The following is a 14016-nucleotide window of genomic DNA, read 5'->3' as shown; positions in this document are numbered from 1 at the left end:
GTGAAGATCATTTATGTGTTTTTAATTTCCATTTTCTACTCTTCCTTGAAAAATATTTATTGAGTACGCATAGAAAATGGGTATTTAAGGTATGTTTAATGACAGAAAACTAGTGCTTCTTAAAAAAAAAAGACTATTTAAACAGTAATTTAATGTCTCCTTCAAGCTGCATCCACAAACATGACAACAACTAGAGCTCTGATCTGAGTATTGCCCCTCCCCCACAGCAATTTTAATCCTGTTTTTGTGAGCATTTAAAATGATTATGCTCTCAAAACACTGGTTTTTCACTTATGTATTACTTTAGCATTTTTGAACACTTTAAATATTGTAGTTTATCAACATGAAAACATCATGTTCAGTAATAATAATGGAATCCTTAGAACCAAATGAACTCATAGAAATTATTACTGAATTTAATTACTCCTATTCTGACCTTTTCATGTCATATATTTGTTTTAAAACAACTTACTAACAATATATAAATGAAAATAAAATACCTCTTCTGATTTTAGCTCCAACATTAAGCCTTAGATGTCATCATTTCTGTCCTTAAAACAACAAAAAGCTGAAAAACCTGAAATTCAATGACTTTTCTTCGACTCATTGGACAACTGAAGTCAGGGTAAACTGCTACCCCAAATCTGGAAAGACAGGTAAAAGCAGAGAATCACAGCTAAGACCTGCTTATTTGGAACAGAAGCTACTGTAGCCATAAACTGAGAGGGACCCTTTAATGGTAGTTTTGATGAATTGCTGGAGGCTGATTGTGGATGAGCATGAGAGGGAGAAACTGCTGGGGGTGCAGCCTTCGGGGAACCTCCATACTTTGGTGGGTTTTACCTCCAGAAACTTCACCAGTTTCTCACAGTGAGGAGGTAAGAAAGATTCCTCTGTGGCTCTGGCAGGGGAAGGGGAAGAGTTATCAAGAAATATACCCCAAATGTTCTCCCTAAAAAAAGATCTACTCTCCAGGTCAAAGACTTTACCAGAGTCCTGTCCCACCTGAGAGGACAGGCATTTTTCTCACCGTAGTTTATACTAACCTTTCTTCCTCAACTAAGAGCATGGACAGCTAAGAAACACCTGCAAAGGTGTCAGCCCAGGCACACACGCCCACAAAAAGACTCAGATTTAATCATAAGTTTAGAGATCAAGTCTGCTTCCCCACTCCTTACCACCACAGAAGGACTCCTGTATGATATTGGTGAATGGCAGCTGAAAGAGCTGCCAGACTTAGTCCTTTTGAGGGGGAATACTTAGGAAAACTCAGAGTCAACAGAAAAAACAAAAAGACACAAAAGGAATTTGAAGCTTCTGGCCCTACCACTAGAGCAAACATTAAACACAGCCCATCCTAGTGAGATTGACATAAATCCTCATACTAGAGGCCTATTTATCTCAGTTCCCATTACCTGATACATCATGCCAGGCTTTCACACACACAAAAATTCACAAATCATGCTAAAATGTAAGGAAAAGCACAGTCTGAAGAGACAAAACATGCATTAGAACCAGATTCAGATATGACACAAATCATACAATTATGAAACAAGAAATTTAAAATAACTATGATTAATATGGCTCTACTGGAAAAAAGTACACAATATGGAAAGAGAGATGGGTAATGTAAACAGACGGATAAAAATTCTAAGAATGAAAAAAATACTAGAAATAAATAAAAACTGTTACAGAAATGAAGAATACCTCTGTTGGGCTTATCAGTGGACTTGACACAGCTGAAGAAAGAATGAAAGAACTTGAGGATAGGTCAATAGAAATGTCGGTATTTCTCCTCCCCTGTGACAATTTTAATCTAGTTTTTGTGAGCATTTAAAATTATTATGCTTTTAAAACACTGACTTTCTGAAACAACAATGCATAGCAAAAAGAGAATTAAAAAAAATCCAAGAACTCTGGGAAATTCCAAAAAGTGTTACATGTAATTGGAATACCAGAAGAAGAAAGAGAGTACAGGGCAAAAGAAATATTTCAAATAATAATGGCCAAGACAAAATTCATGACAGAAACCAAACCACTGATCCAGGAAGCTCAGAGAGTACCAAAGAGGATCAATCTCCCCTCACCCAAAACCAAACTCATACCTCAATATATCAGATTCAAACTGCAACATACCAAAGACAAAGAGGAAATGTAGACAGAACGAGAAGAAAACCACAAGCATCTCTGCTATAGAGGGCTAAGGAGAAGAATTGCAGTTACAGTGGACTTCTTGTCAGAAACAATGCAAGCAGTAAGAATATGCAGTGAAATATTTAAAGTATTGAAAGAAAACATCACAATCTAGATAATCTCTTCAAAGGTAATGGTGAAATAAAGTCCTTCTCAAACAAATAAAACTGAACAAATTAATTGTGAGCAGAACTGCTCTGCAAGAAATGTTAAAAGAAGAAAGATCCAAAATCAATATCTGAGCTTCAACTTTAGGACACTAAAGAGAGAAAAATAATTTAATTCAAAATAAGCAGAAGAAAATAAATAATAAAAATTAGGGCAGAAATCAATGAAATTCAAAATAGGAAAACAACGGAGAAAATAAACAGAACTAAAATATGATTGAAAAGATTGATAGACTTGATAAACCTCTAATCAGCCTAAGCAAGAAAAATGAGAGAAAACACACATTATCAATATCAAAAATGAAGGAAGAGTTAATCATTGTTGTTCCCACAAACATTGAAAGGATAATAAAGTAGTACTATGAACAACTCTATGTCCATAATTTCATAATTTACCTGAAATGGATCAATTCATTGAAAGACACAAAACTGCCAAGGAGAAATAGTTAATCTCCATAGGTTGATATATATTAAATAATCAGTTATTAATAACCTTACAAAAAATAAAGCACAGACCAAGTGGTTTCGCTGGTAAATTCTACCAAGCATGTAAGCAACAAATGATACCGATTCTCCATAATCTTTTTCAGAAAACTGAAGCATAAATAACACTCCCTAATTCATTCTATGAAGCTAGCATTAGCCTAATACCAAAACCAAATAAAAACGTTACAAAAAGGAAAACAACAGAGCAATATAGCTAATGAACATAAATGCAAAAATTCTCAACAAAATATTAGCAAATCAGATCCAACAATGCTTAAAAATTACACACCAAGATCAAGTGGAATTTAATTCAGGTATGGAAGGCTGAATTGATATTTAAGAATCAATCAATGTAATCCACAAAATCAACAGGCTAAATAGGAAAAAATCATATTATATCAACTGATGAAGAAAATGCATTTGAAAAATCATACACCCATTAATAACTCTCAGCAAACTGGGAATAGAAAAAAACTTCTCCAACTTGATAAAAAAAAAAAACTACAAAAAAAATCTATAGCTGACATCATACTTAATGGTGGGAAAGCAGATGTTTTTTTCCTTAAGATTGAGAAGAAATCCTAGGAAGTATCCTTTTTCCCCAATCCTATTGAATAATATATAGGAAGTCCTACCTGCTGCTAAGACAAGAAGCAGAAATAAAGGTTATATATTATATAGATTGGGAAGGTAGAAACAAAATTGTATTTCTTCATGATGACATAATTATCAATGTAGAAAATCTCCCAAATTAGCAAAACACAAAACAAAAACCCTAGAATTAAAAAGCAAATATACCAAAGTCATACGGTACAAGGTTAATATACAAAAGTCAATTGCTTTACTTATTTCAGCAATAAGCAATTGGAATTAGAAATTTAAAACAATACCATTTATAATCGAAGCTGAAAAATAGTTTGGTGCAGATCCAACAAAATTGTAGAGGTTCTAAATGCAGAAAACTACAAAACTCTGATGAAAGAAATTAAATAGGATCTAAGTAAGTAAATAAGGAGATATTCTATGTCCATGGGTTGGAAACTCAATATCATTAAGATGTCAGTCCTTCCCAACTTAATCTATTGATTCAATGTTACTCAACCAAAATCCCAGGAAAGTACTCTGTGGTGTTTAAAAATTGATTCCAAAAAAGACCTAGAATAGGAAACACAATACTGAAGAGGAAGAATAAAGTTTGAGGACAGACACTTCCCAACTGCAAGATTTACTATAAAGCTACAGTAATTTAACCAGTGTTGTATTGTAAAACAATACATGCATAAATAAACTGATCAGAATTTAGAGTCCAGAAGTATACCCACACTAGTATAGTCAACTGATTGTTGACAAAGGAGAAAAGGCACTTCAATGAAGAAAGGATAGATCATCTTTTCAACAAATAGTGCATAAATCATTGGATATCCATGTATGAAAATTTAATCTAGACACAGACCTAACACCTTTGAGATAGTGAAAATTAACTTCAAATGGATATTAGACCTACATTTAAAATTAAAAATTAGGAGAAAATCTAAGTGACCGTGATTTGAATGATGAGCTTTTGGATACAACATCATAAAAGAAAAATTAATAAATTGGACTTCATTGAAATGAAAAACTTTTGCTCTGTGAGGAGGGGAAACTGTTAAGACAATGAAAGACAAGCCACAGTCTGGGAAAAAATATTTGCGAAACTCATATCTGAATAAGGACTTGTATCCATAATATACAAAGAACTCTTAAAAGTCAACAGTAAGAAAACAAAAGCCAACTAAAAATCAGCAAAAGATCTAAACAGACACTCTACCAAAGAAGATATGCAGATGACAAACAAGCATTTGAGATGTTCCATATGGTCATTAGGGAACTGAAAATTTAAACAGTAATGAGATACAAAACCTGAAAAAAACTGATAATACCAATTTTTGGCTAGAAAGTGGAGCAATGGAAACATTCATTACTGGTAGAAAAGCAAAATAATATAGCCACTTTGGAAGACATTTTGGTACATTCTTATCCAGCAATCACATTCCTAGGTGTTTATCCAACATTTGAAAATTTTTTCCACTTAAAAACCTGCCTGTGAATGTATATCACAGCTTTATTCATAATCACAAAAAATGGGAAACAAATTATTTTATTCATGTCTCTACTGAAGTAGCTCAACTGAAGTAGATGCATGGATAAAATAATTTGATACATCCACACAATGAAATATTATACAATGATAAAAAGTTGTGCTATGAAGTCATGGAAAAACTTGAATGAATCTTAAATCCATATTGCTAACTGAAAGAAGCTAGTCTGAAAATGTTACATACAATATGATTCCAATTTTATGATCTTTTGGAAAGGGCAAATTTATAAAGATAGCAAAAAGATCAGTGGTTGTCAGGAGTTGGGGGAGGTTGGAGGGAGGGGTGAATAGGACAAGAACAGAGGACTTTTGAAGGTAGGTAAACTATTTTGTATGACATGCTATGATAGATATATAACATGATTTGCCAAAACCTATAGAAATTTACTGTGCAAAGAATGAACTTTAATGCATGCAAAATCTTAAAATATAATTTAAGAGTTCAGGGAATCTCAGGATAGAATGCAGAATGTGACAAAACAATTTAACTGTATTAGGAATGTACAAAACAATCTCACTGGAGGGATTGAGGGAGAGTGGTGCTAACTTAAGTAACTGTAAAATAGTGAAGTCTATAAGCTAAAGGCAAAAGAAACTGTATATAAGACTGTGCTGTAGTCGATGAAGTTTTTTTCCATAGGGTATGAGTTAAACATTCTGATACTGGTACACATGTAGACTGGGATTAAACAATTATGTAAATAGGTGGCTGAGGCTAGGAGCCAGTTTTCTCACTATTGAGTAAGAGGATATGGACAAGCAAAGACAGGAGTCTAGAACGATCCATGTGGTAATGGATTAGAGTCTGAGACATTAATACAAACTCATGTTTAGCTCAGTATAGATACCCATGGGTACATACAGAAATATTTATAGATATGTGCATATACATGGGTTAGTATACACATATGTATTTCCTTGCTTCTTAGCTGAAAGGGCTTAGAAGCAATGATGACACATCAGTAACAATGAGCACAATTATCCAGACCTTGGTTTCTAATAACATTCTCTGATAAAAAAGACCTGAATTCCTCAGAGAAATATTTTTTTTCTAGGACTGGAGTAGAGGTTATAAAAGATGAGCCTGAAGCATCTGTTAATACCAGAATGTAAAAACTCCCCACCCATAATTATGAGGGTATGTCAAAGGAACACAGTAGTCAACTAAAGGAGCTCTCAACGGCCAAAGAGGGAAAATTTGAAGAACAAAACAAATTGAGTAATATTGGATTATAATCCAAAGTATACAATAAATATCCATGTGTCCATAATGTGGTGAATAAATGTTAAATAAATAAATAAGAAAATAGACAAATCTCCCATGCAGAAGGATTCTAAATAATTCATGGAGATACTCAGCCATCAAAGAGGTAGAGCATAACTCCCCTCTCCTTGGGTGTGGGTTGGGCATAATGACTTTCCTACAGAGTAAAGTATGAAAAGAGGTGAAAGAGTAAACTTTCCAGTGGAGAAAGCTGACAAATGCTACCTCAGCCAGGTGATCAATGTCAACATCAGCATCCTAAATCATATTGATCATATGTATCCTTGATATGATATAATGGCATTTTACCTCTGTGGTCTTTCTCTCTGAAACACATAATTCCAGTCTAAGTAAGAGAAAAACACCAGACAAATCCCAAATGAAGTGCATGCTACAAAATAGCAGACCTAGCACTCCTTGAAACTTGTCAAGATTATCAAATCAAAGAAAGTCTGAGAAACTGTTTTTCAACCAAGAGGAGCTTAAGGGGACATAATGACTGAATGCAGTCTCAGTATCTTTGATGTGATCTTGGAACAGAAAAGAATATTAGGCAAAAACTAAGAAAAATCTGAACAAAGTGTGGACTTTAGTTGACAAATAATTTATCAACATAGATTTATCAGTTACAACAAATGTACCACACTAATTAATTATAGTGTGTTTAATAACAAGGGAAACTTGGTTTTGGGTTATATGGGAACTCTGTATACTAGCTTCACAATTTTTCTGTAAATCTAAAACTTTTAAAACAAAAACTTTTTGAAAAATTAGTTTGGGAGGCCAAGGCAGAAGGATCACTTGAGGCCAGGAGTTTGAGACCAGCCTGGGCAACATAGTGAGACCCTGTCTCTACAAAAAAAATTTAAAAATTATCTGGGTGTGGTGGTGTGCACCTGTAGTACTAGCTACTCAATAGGCTGACAGGGAGGATCGCTTGAACCCAGGAATTCAAGGTTATAGTGAGCTATGATTACACCACTTGCACTCCAGCCTGGGTGACAGAGTGAGACCTTGTCTCTAAAATAATAATGATAATAATAAAATATTAAAATTATGTAGCATTAAAATATTTTAACATATTAAAATATATTAAAAGCTGACTCTACATTATCAACATGGCAAAATTAGTTATACTTATTCATATTAGATATTGAAATATAACATATATTTAACTCAGTAATAGACTCAACAGATTCAGTTTCTTAACTCTAGACATTCTACCCTGGCTCCATGTATTTTACAGATTATTTGGAGAAATGAAATTCGTTTCATGTGTCACTGCTTATACAAGTGTGTGTGTGTGTGTGTGTGTGTATACACATATATATTTATTTATTTAATTTATTTATTATTTTGAGACGGAGTCTCGCTCTGTCGCCCAGGCTGGAGTGCAGTGGCACGATCTCAGCTCACTGAAAGCTCCGCCTCCCGGGTTCCCGCCATTCTCCTGCCTCAGCCTCCCGAGTAGTTGGAACTACAGGCACCCGCCACCGCGCCTGGCTAATTTTTTGTATTTTTAGTAGAGACGGGGTTTCACCATGTTAGCCAGGATGGTCTCAAACTCCTGACCTCGTGATCCGCCCGCCTCGCCTCCCAAAGTGCTGGGATTACAGGCGTGAGCCACCGCGCCCTGCCACAAGTTAAGTATATTTTGACCTGTTATCTTGCGAGGTACTTTAGTCTAAATTTTATTGACTATAGTCACAACAATTTCTTGAAGTAGTTTCATCTTCTTATTTGTCTTTTCAGGAGGGGAAGGAAACTGAAATATGACAAGGTTAAATGATTCAGATGAGGGGCCGGAAAGCACGCCTCCCGAGACCCATTCCTGGAAGCGGGTCTTTAAAGCTGCTCTCAGTTTAAAATCAACCAAATGCTCAGATATCAGGTAGAAAAATGAATAATTCGGTCAAATGCTTGGCTCTTTACTGACTTGACATCATATATTTAGGTACTTTTTGGGGAAAGCTCATTTGTTACATCAAAATATTTTTGTCACTTGGAATTGTGCTGGGAAAATGAAAAAAACTGTCTTCATTCTGAGGGAATGAATGTGTATTAGTATTCGTGGCTAGAAAGAATGTGCTCCTAATTTAGTGAAAAAAATCCGTTTAATGTCATTTCCATGGAGAATTAACAATAACATTTTATGTGAGCCTAGGAGAAAAGTAAGAAAAAAACACTTCTATTTACTCAGGCTTTCGTAGAATGACAGATGAAACGTGTCGGAGGAATATTTAGTTTGTAGCGGATGTAGATTCAAAATTAGCAACGTGAAGAATACTCCATTTGTAGACAAATTTCACTGGTAAATGAAAATTAAATATTTTAACACAGGCATTAGAGGTAGAAAGAGGAGTACAATACATAATCGAATTGCTTGCATTTCCCCTCCTCTATACCTGCATTCTCACTGGATAATCACTGCTTTTTCAGCTAGTTTACCCTCCAAAAGAGGAACATCTGTTAATTTTGCCTGGTCAACATCTATTCTCTCTTCTTTTGGTAGAAACACTGATTTTTGCTTGAGAGATCATCTGCTGTCTCTCCAACTCTATTTGAGGTGCAGCTTTATGCACCCATCATCTCTGGGGGTGTGTATATAATCTAAGCCTAGAAAACCACTTCATCCAAACCCTCAGTTATTGCTTCAAGGATGGGCGTGTGACTAGTTGATAAATCAGAGAAAATCTTAAGATTTTGGCTAAAATTAATGTAAAGGAGAAATTCTCTCTTTATTCTGACCTGTTGAACTGGTGGGATGGGTTCTAGGTACTATCTCGCCACCCCGGTAAGAAAGCCTACCTGAAAGGAAGACCAACCAGACACAAACCAAAACTGAGATGTAGAGATAAGAAAGGAGATAGATAAAGAGAGTAATTTCTGAACACCTAGATAAAGCTGTACTCAAAGCTTTACCATTTGGGGGGTTTTTCAATTATAGGAGCCAACAATTTCCCAATTTTACTTTAATCTGAATTAGGTTTCTGTCACTTAAACTGAATTGGTCCTAATTGATAATCATCTTTCTTTTTTGCTAGCTATCTGAATTTTTATTCATCTTTGGAGATATATTTGAGGACAATGAGTCCATAAGCCTTCCTAGGCCATCCTATCCCAGAGACCTCTTCCTCCTCAGAACTCTAATGCATTAGGGTGTTTTCTCACTCATTTGGCTTAGTGATGCCTCTTGCATTGTGAACGCATTGAAAATTATTGATGCTTCATTTGCTGTAGCTCTTTGCTGTAGCAGAGTTGTGCTGTTGACGTTGATGTTGAAAATTAATCAATTTTCACCAGGTGCAGTGGCTGACGCCTGTAATCCCAATACTTTGGGAGGCCAAGGCAGGTGGATCATGAGGTCAGGAGATCGAGACCATCCTGGCTAACAGAGTGAAACCCTGTCTCTGCTGAAAAAAACCCCAAAAAATTAGCCGGGCATGGTGGCGAGCGCCTGTAGTCCCAGCTACTCGGGAGGCGGAGGCAGGATAATCTCTTGAACCTGGGAGGTGGAGGTTGCGGTGAGCCGAGATTGCACCACTGCGCTCCAGCCTGGGAGACAGAGCAAGACTCTGTCTCAAAAAAGAAAAGAAAAGAAAAGAAAAATATTCAATTTTCTCCATGTGCATGACTCATCTATCAAGAAGATGCTGAGCTCCCAGAGGACAATGTTGTCCCCAACCACCATGCCCCTTACCCCACCTCAAATCTCTAAGAGTTTAGAGTTTATTGACTAAGTTTTCTCAAATCCATGTGCAAAAATCAAAGGTGAGTTCCCTTTATTACACAAGTATATAATTTTTCCTAGTAACGTAAAATTTTGTAAGGGCTCAGTTTTTTTATAGTCTGCCTTCCTTAGTTCGCAAGTGAAGAAATCGTATCTTTAGGACCTATAAGAAATTAGTGAAGGCAAAGGGGAACTGACATGTTTTGATTACTCACAATATTCTAAACAACATCCTCGGGACTTTAACTATATTTACTTGGCTTTTTCTTCCCAGTAGTCCTGCAAATTCTTATTATTCCTATTTTCAAAAAATGAGGAAATGAACTCAGAGAGGTTAATGAATTAGTCTAAGATCACATCCAAGTAAATGTACACTAAAGTAAATGTATTCTTTTGTCTTTGTATTCCCGCCATCTAGCACAGTCTCTGGCATTTAAAGAGCACTCACAAAATATTAAGCAAATAAAGGAATGAGTGAATGAACAAATGGCAGATTAAAGTTCCAACTCTCCATCATACCATGCCACCTTAAAACAGGAACATAGCCAAAATAATTTCAAATATTTTTGTCTTTTTTTTAAATTACACTGAATCATTTAGGATTCTCCATGTGGAAATGTTGGTATTTCTAGATTTCAACAGCACAATTCTGCTACAGAGATGAGCCACAGCAAATGAAGCATCCTGGTTAAGTGCTAAGACTTTTGGTTTAGAAGAAAATCTGGATACAAATCCTATTTACTCACTCCATGCCCTTGGATGAGTTCCCTATGTCTCAGATTACTCATAAATAAAATTGGGACAATGACAGTATCTTCCTTGCAATATTGTTATACAGATTAAATAAAATTATGCCTAGCACAGCATAATAATCTTTTAATAAGATTGTTTACTGTTATTACTGTAATATTTTCTTGTAAAGTCTAAACCAATATTCTCATGGCCATAGAGAGTTGATAATATAGAGGCTATTACATTTTTCAGTATTTTTTAACAACTTAGGTGTGATTTTGAATATTAAGAAAAACACAGAAATATCACTTATTACTAGATCAACAGATATTCACAGGAGAACTCTCATAACTAAAAGTAACCAGTATTACAACAAAATCAAGCTTTTCACATGTAAGGCACTTTCATAACCATGAAGAAGTTAATAGCCTCATTATCCATCTAGTTACTGAAGTCAGAAACTGGAAATCTGAAACACACAACCTTGCACATGTCCACGTCAGTAAATGCCTTCATCTCTCTTACTTAACACTTCCAATTAATTACCAAATCTGCTAATTATATATCCAAAAGTATCAAATGCATTTTCTTATCTCTATCATCTTTGCCACTGATTTTCTGAAGTCTTCAATAGCTCTAATATGGAAATTTTTGCTGTATGCTAAGTGCCAGATTAAGGAGGCTTTAATTAGGGTTGAAGATTTGGAAATAGCAAGAAGTGACTAGGTTTTGAAGATGTTTTGACAGTGGAGCCAACAGGGCCTGCTAATAGATTGGATGTGGAATTACTAGAGAAAGAGAAGAGTTGTGGAAGCCTCTGAAACTTTTGGTTGGAGCAAGGGTTGCTTGGTGGTTCCTGTCCTGAGATGGAGACACATCTAGAGGGGCAAGTCAGGTGGCTGGGCGCAAAGCACCAACTCCAAGACACATGAGAATTTCAACTAGGATTATTGGTTTGCAAACAATAAGAAAAGCTGAATGACCAGGGCAAAGGCAGAACAAATGCTAGTGCAGCTCTGGGGTCTTAGTAAGGTGGTCATGGATAGGCCTCTGGGCACTGCCATGTGAAAAATTCAGCACCAGGACACTGTGATTGACAGTCCCGCCAAATAGGAATAAGAATTAGGATGAAAAGGCCGGGCGCGGTGGCTCACACCTGTAATCCCAGCACTTTGGGAGGCTGAGGTGGGCAGATCATGAGGTCAGGAGTTCGAGACCAGCCTGACCAGCATGGTGAAACCCCGTCTCTACTAAAAATACAAAAAATTAGCCGGGCATGGTGGCACGCACCTGTAGTCCCAGCTACTTGCGAGACTGAGGCAGGAGAATTGCTGGAACCCGGCAGGTGGAGGTTGCAGTGAGCCGAGGTTGCGCCACTGCACTCCAGCCTGGGCGACAAAGTGAGATTCCATCTCAAAAAAAAAAAAAAAGAAAAAAAGGATTAGGATGAAAAAATGGAAATAGATAACAGTTATTAAGAACTTCCTAAGGGCCAGGCACCTTTCCAAGAGTTTCTGTGTATGATCTATTTAATTTTTCAACAAGTCTGTGAGAGAGGCATTGCCTTTACTTCCACTTCACAGGTGGGGAAATTAAGTTACCCAAATTGCACAGTAAGTGGAATGGGGATTTGAGCCCAGGTAATCTGACTGCAAAATCATACATAAGCTTAACCATTATGCTACATATCTCTGGGATCTAGATGGAGCAGAGTAGACAATTAAATTGCAGGAACAGAAAGGAAAGGAAGGCTGGGATGACAACCACAGATGCCCATTACAGAAAGCACTTAAGGTAGCAGCCACGTTTTGGGATAAGTCTATGCTGTGTGCCCTCCAGGATCTGGTATTGGAGCAGGACCTGATTTTTGAGCCTTTGACAGCCCATGGGAGTTATTTTGAGGGCTCAGGAAAGTGAATCTGAAATTTCTGTTTGTTTCTGTGGCAGCTGATAAACCCAGCTATGTAAAGATAAGAATTTTCCGTTTTCTGCTTTTAACAGAAAAGTAACACATTTATGGGTGTGAAAGTGCTTTGCATTTTAGAAAAAAAAAGTCATACTATGAAAATAGAAAATTTATTTTTCTTTATTTTGTTAAAAAAATCATTACAGTCAGAACTTGCACTCATGAGTTTCTCCCACGTATTTTGCAGTGGTGGAGGAGACATTTCTTGCAATAAGGTCATTGCTAGGGCATTTTTTTTTAAATGAATCACTTCTAATAGACTTTGCTTTGACTTTCGAGCTGGTAGATGTGTAGTTGAGGTGTCTGTGTGTACCTGAGAGTTAACATATGAGTACAGAGCTATGTGAGAACCCTACTAATCTATAAGTTATCTGATTCTCAGTTTCATTATTTTCCCAAAAATGTTTGCAAAAAGTATGAGGAATTATGAAATACAGAGCCTTATGTCAATGTCCCTCATTTCTAGGGCCCGGCCCTTAATCTTTACATTTTACTTGGAGCTAGGAGCCCTGATTAGAAGATAAGAGGGTCTGGAGAGCACAGTGCGGGGTGGTGATGCTTGACTGAATAGCTCACATCAAAGGGCAGCTTTATTCCCAGGTGCGAAAGACAGAATCACAGAGCTCTGCAGGACTCTGAAGTGTTGCTAGGTGATGACCCAGCCTTTATTGGAAATACTCATACGTACCGAACCTTTGTTCCAGCTTCTACTCAAGGTCATATTTTTACATGTTAATAGAATAAACCAAACTTTAGGTGACCAGTTTGGAAAGACTATTAGCAATTCTTACATAATCAATTCCAAATGAATTGATCATAATCCAATGAAGTATTTAAAGTATCTCTAAATACATAAATACTACATCAACTATTCTTAGGCTAGGATTTTCATTGCCAACATTATTTTCTGGAGGTGTATTAGTCATTCATTCATAATTCAGACTACCAAGGAAACATCAAATGCATTAAATCAATTAAACTACCACATATTGGAGCACCAGAACATCATATTCAAGATGTATACAAATTCAGGCTCTAACTATAATTATATTTGTATATTTGTAGTCTGAAATACATACATAGGTGACATAGGTGCATATACAACAAAGTGAAAAAAAATCACCAAATATGAAGTGAAATAGACCTGGGTTCACTAATCTGGTACTACTGTTAACATACAATGTAACCTGGAGAAAGTTATCTGACATCTCTGAGCTTCATTTGCTTCACTTAAAAAATAGGGAAAATAATAAATATAGCTAAAAATATTGAGCAATTATCACTAGGTGAGATCAGGATAAGTGTTTCAGAGGCATAATCTCATTTAATTCTCAAAACAAC

General features: G+C 36.1%; 1 protein-coding gene and 1 long non-coding RNA gene across 2 annotated transcripts in view; one reads left to right on the top strand and one right to left on the bottom strand.

Annotated features, from left to right (window-relative positions):
* Window positions 1-14016, bottom strand: part of NECAB1 (N-terminal EF-hand calcium binding protein 1) — a 167520-nt gene that overhangs the window by 138106 nt on the left and 15398 nt on the right. The window lies entirely within an intron of this gene.
* Window positions 1-14016, top strand: part of LOC129524145 (uncharacterized) — a 52971-nt gene that overhangs the window by 38663 nt on the left and 292 nt on the right. The window contains exons 2-3 of the long non-coding RNA XR_008667838.2: window positions 7633-7889; window positions 8000-8138. This is a non-coding gene — a long non-coding RNA (uncharacterized lncRNA). The remainder of the gene's footprint in view (window positions 1-7632; window positions 7890-7999; window positions 8139-14016) is intronic.

Source organism: Gorilla gorilla, chromosome 7 (genome assembly GCF_029281585.2).
Source record: "Gorilla gorilla gorilla isolate KB3781 chromosome 7, NHGRI_mGorGor1-v2.1_pri, whole genome shotgun sequence".
Lineage (NCBI taxonomy): Eukaryota > Metazoa > Chordata > Mammalia > Primates > Hominidae > Gorilla > Gorilla gorilla.
This window is presented reverse-complemented; position numbering and strand designations above follow the sequence as displayed.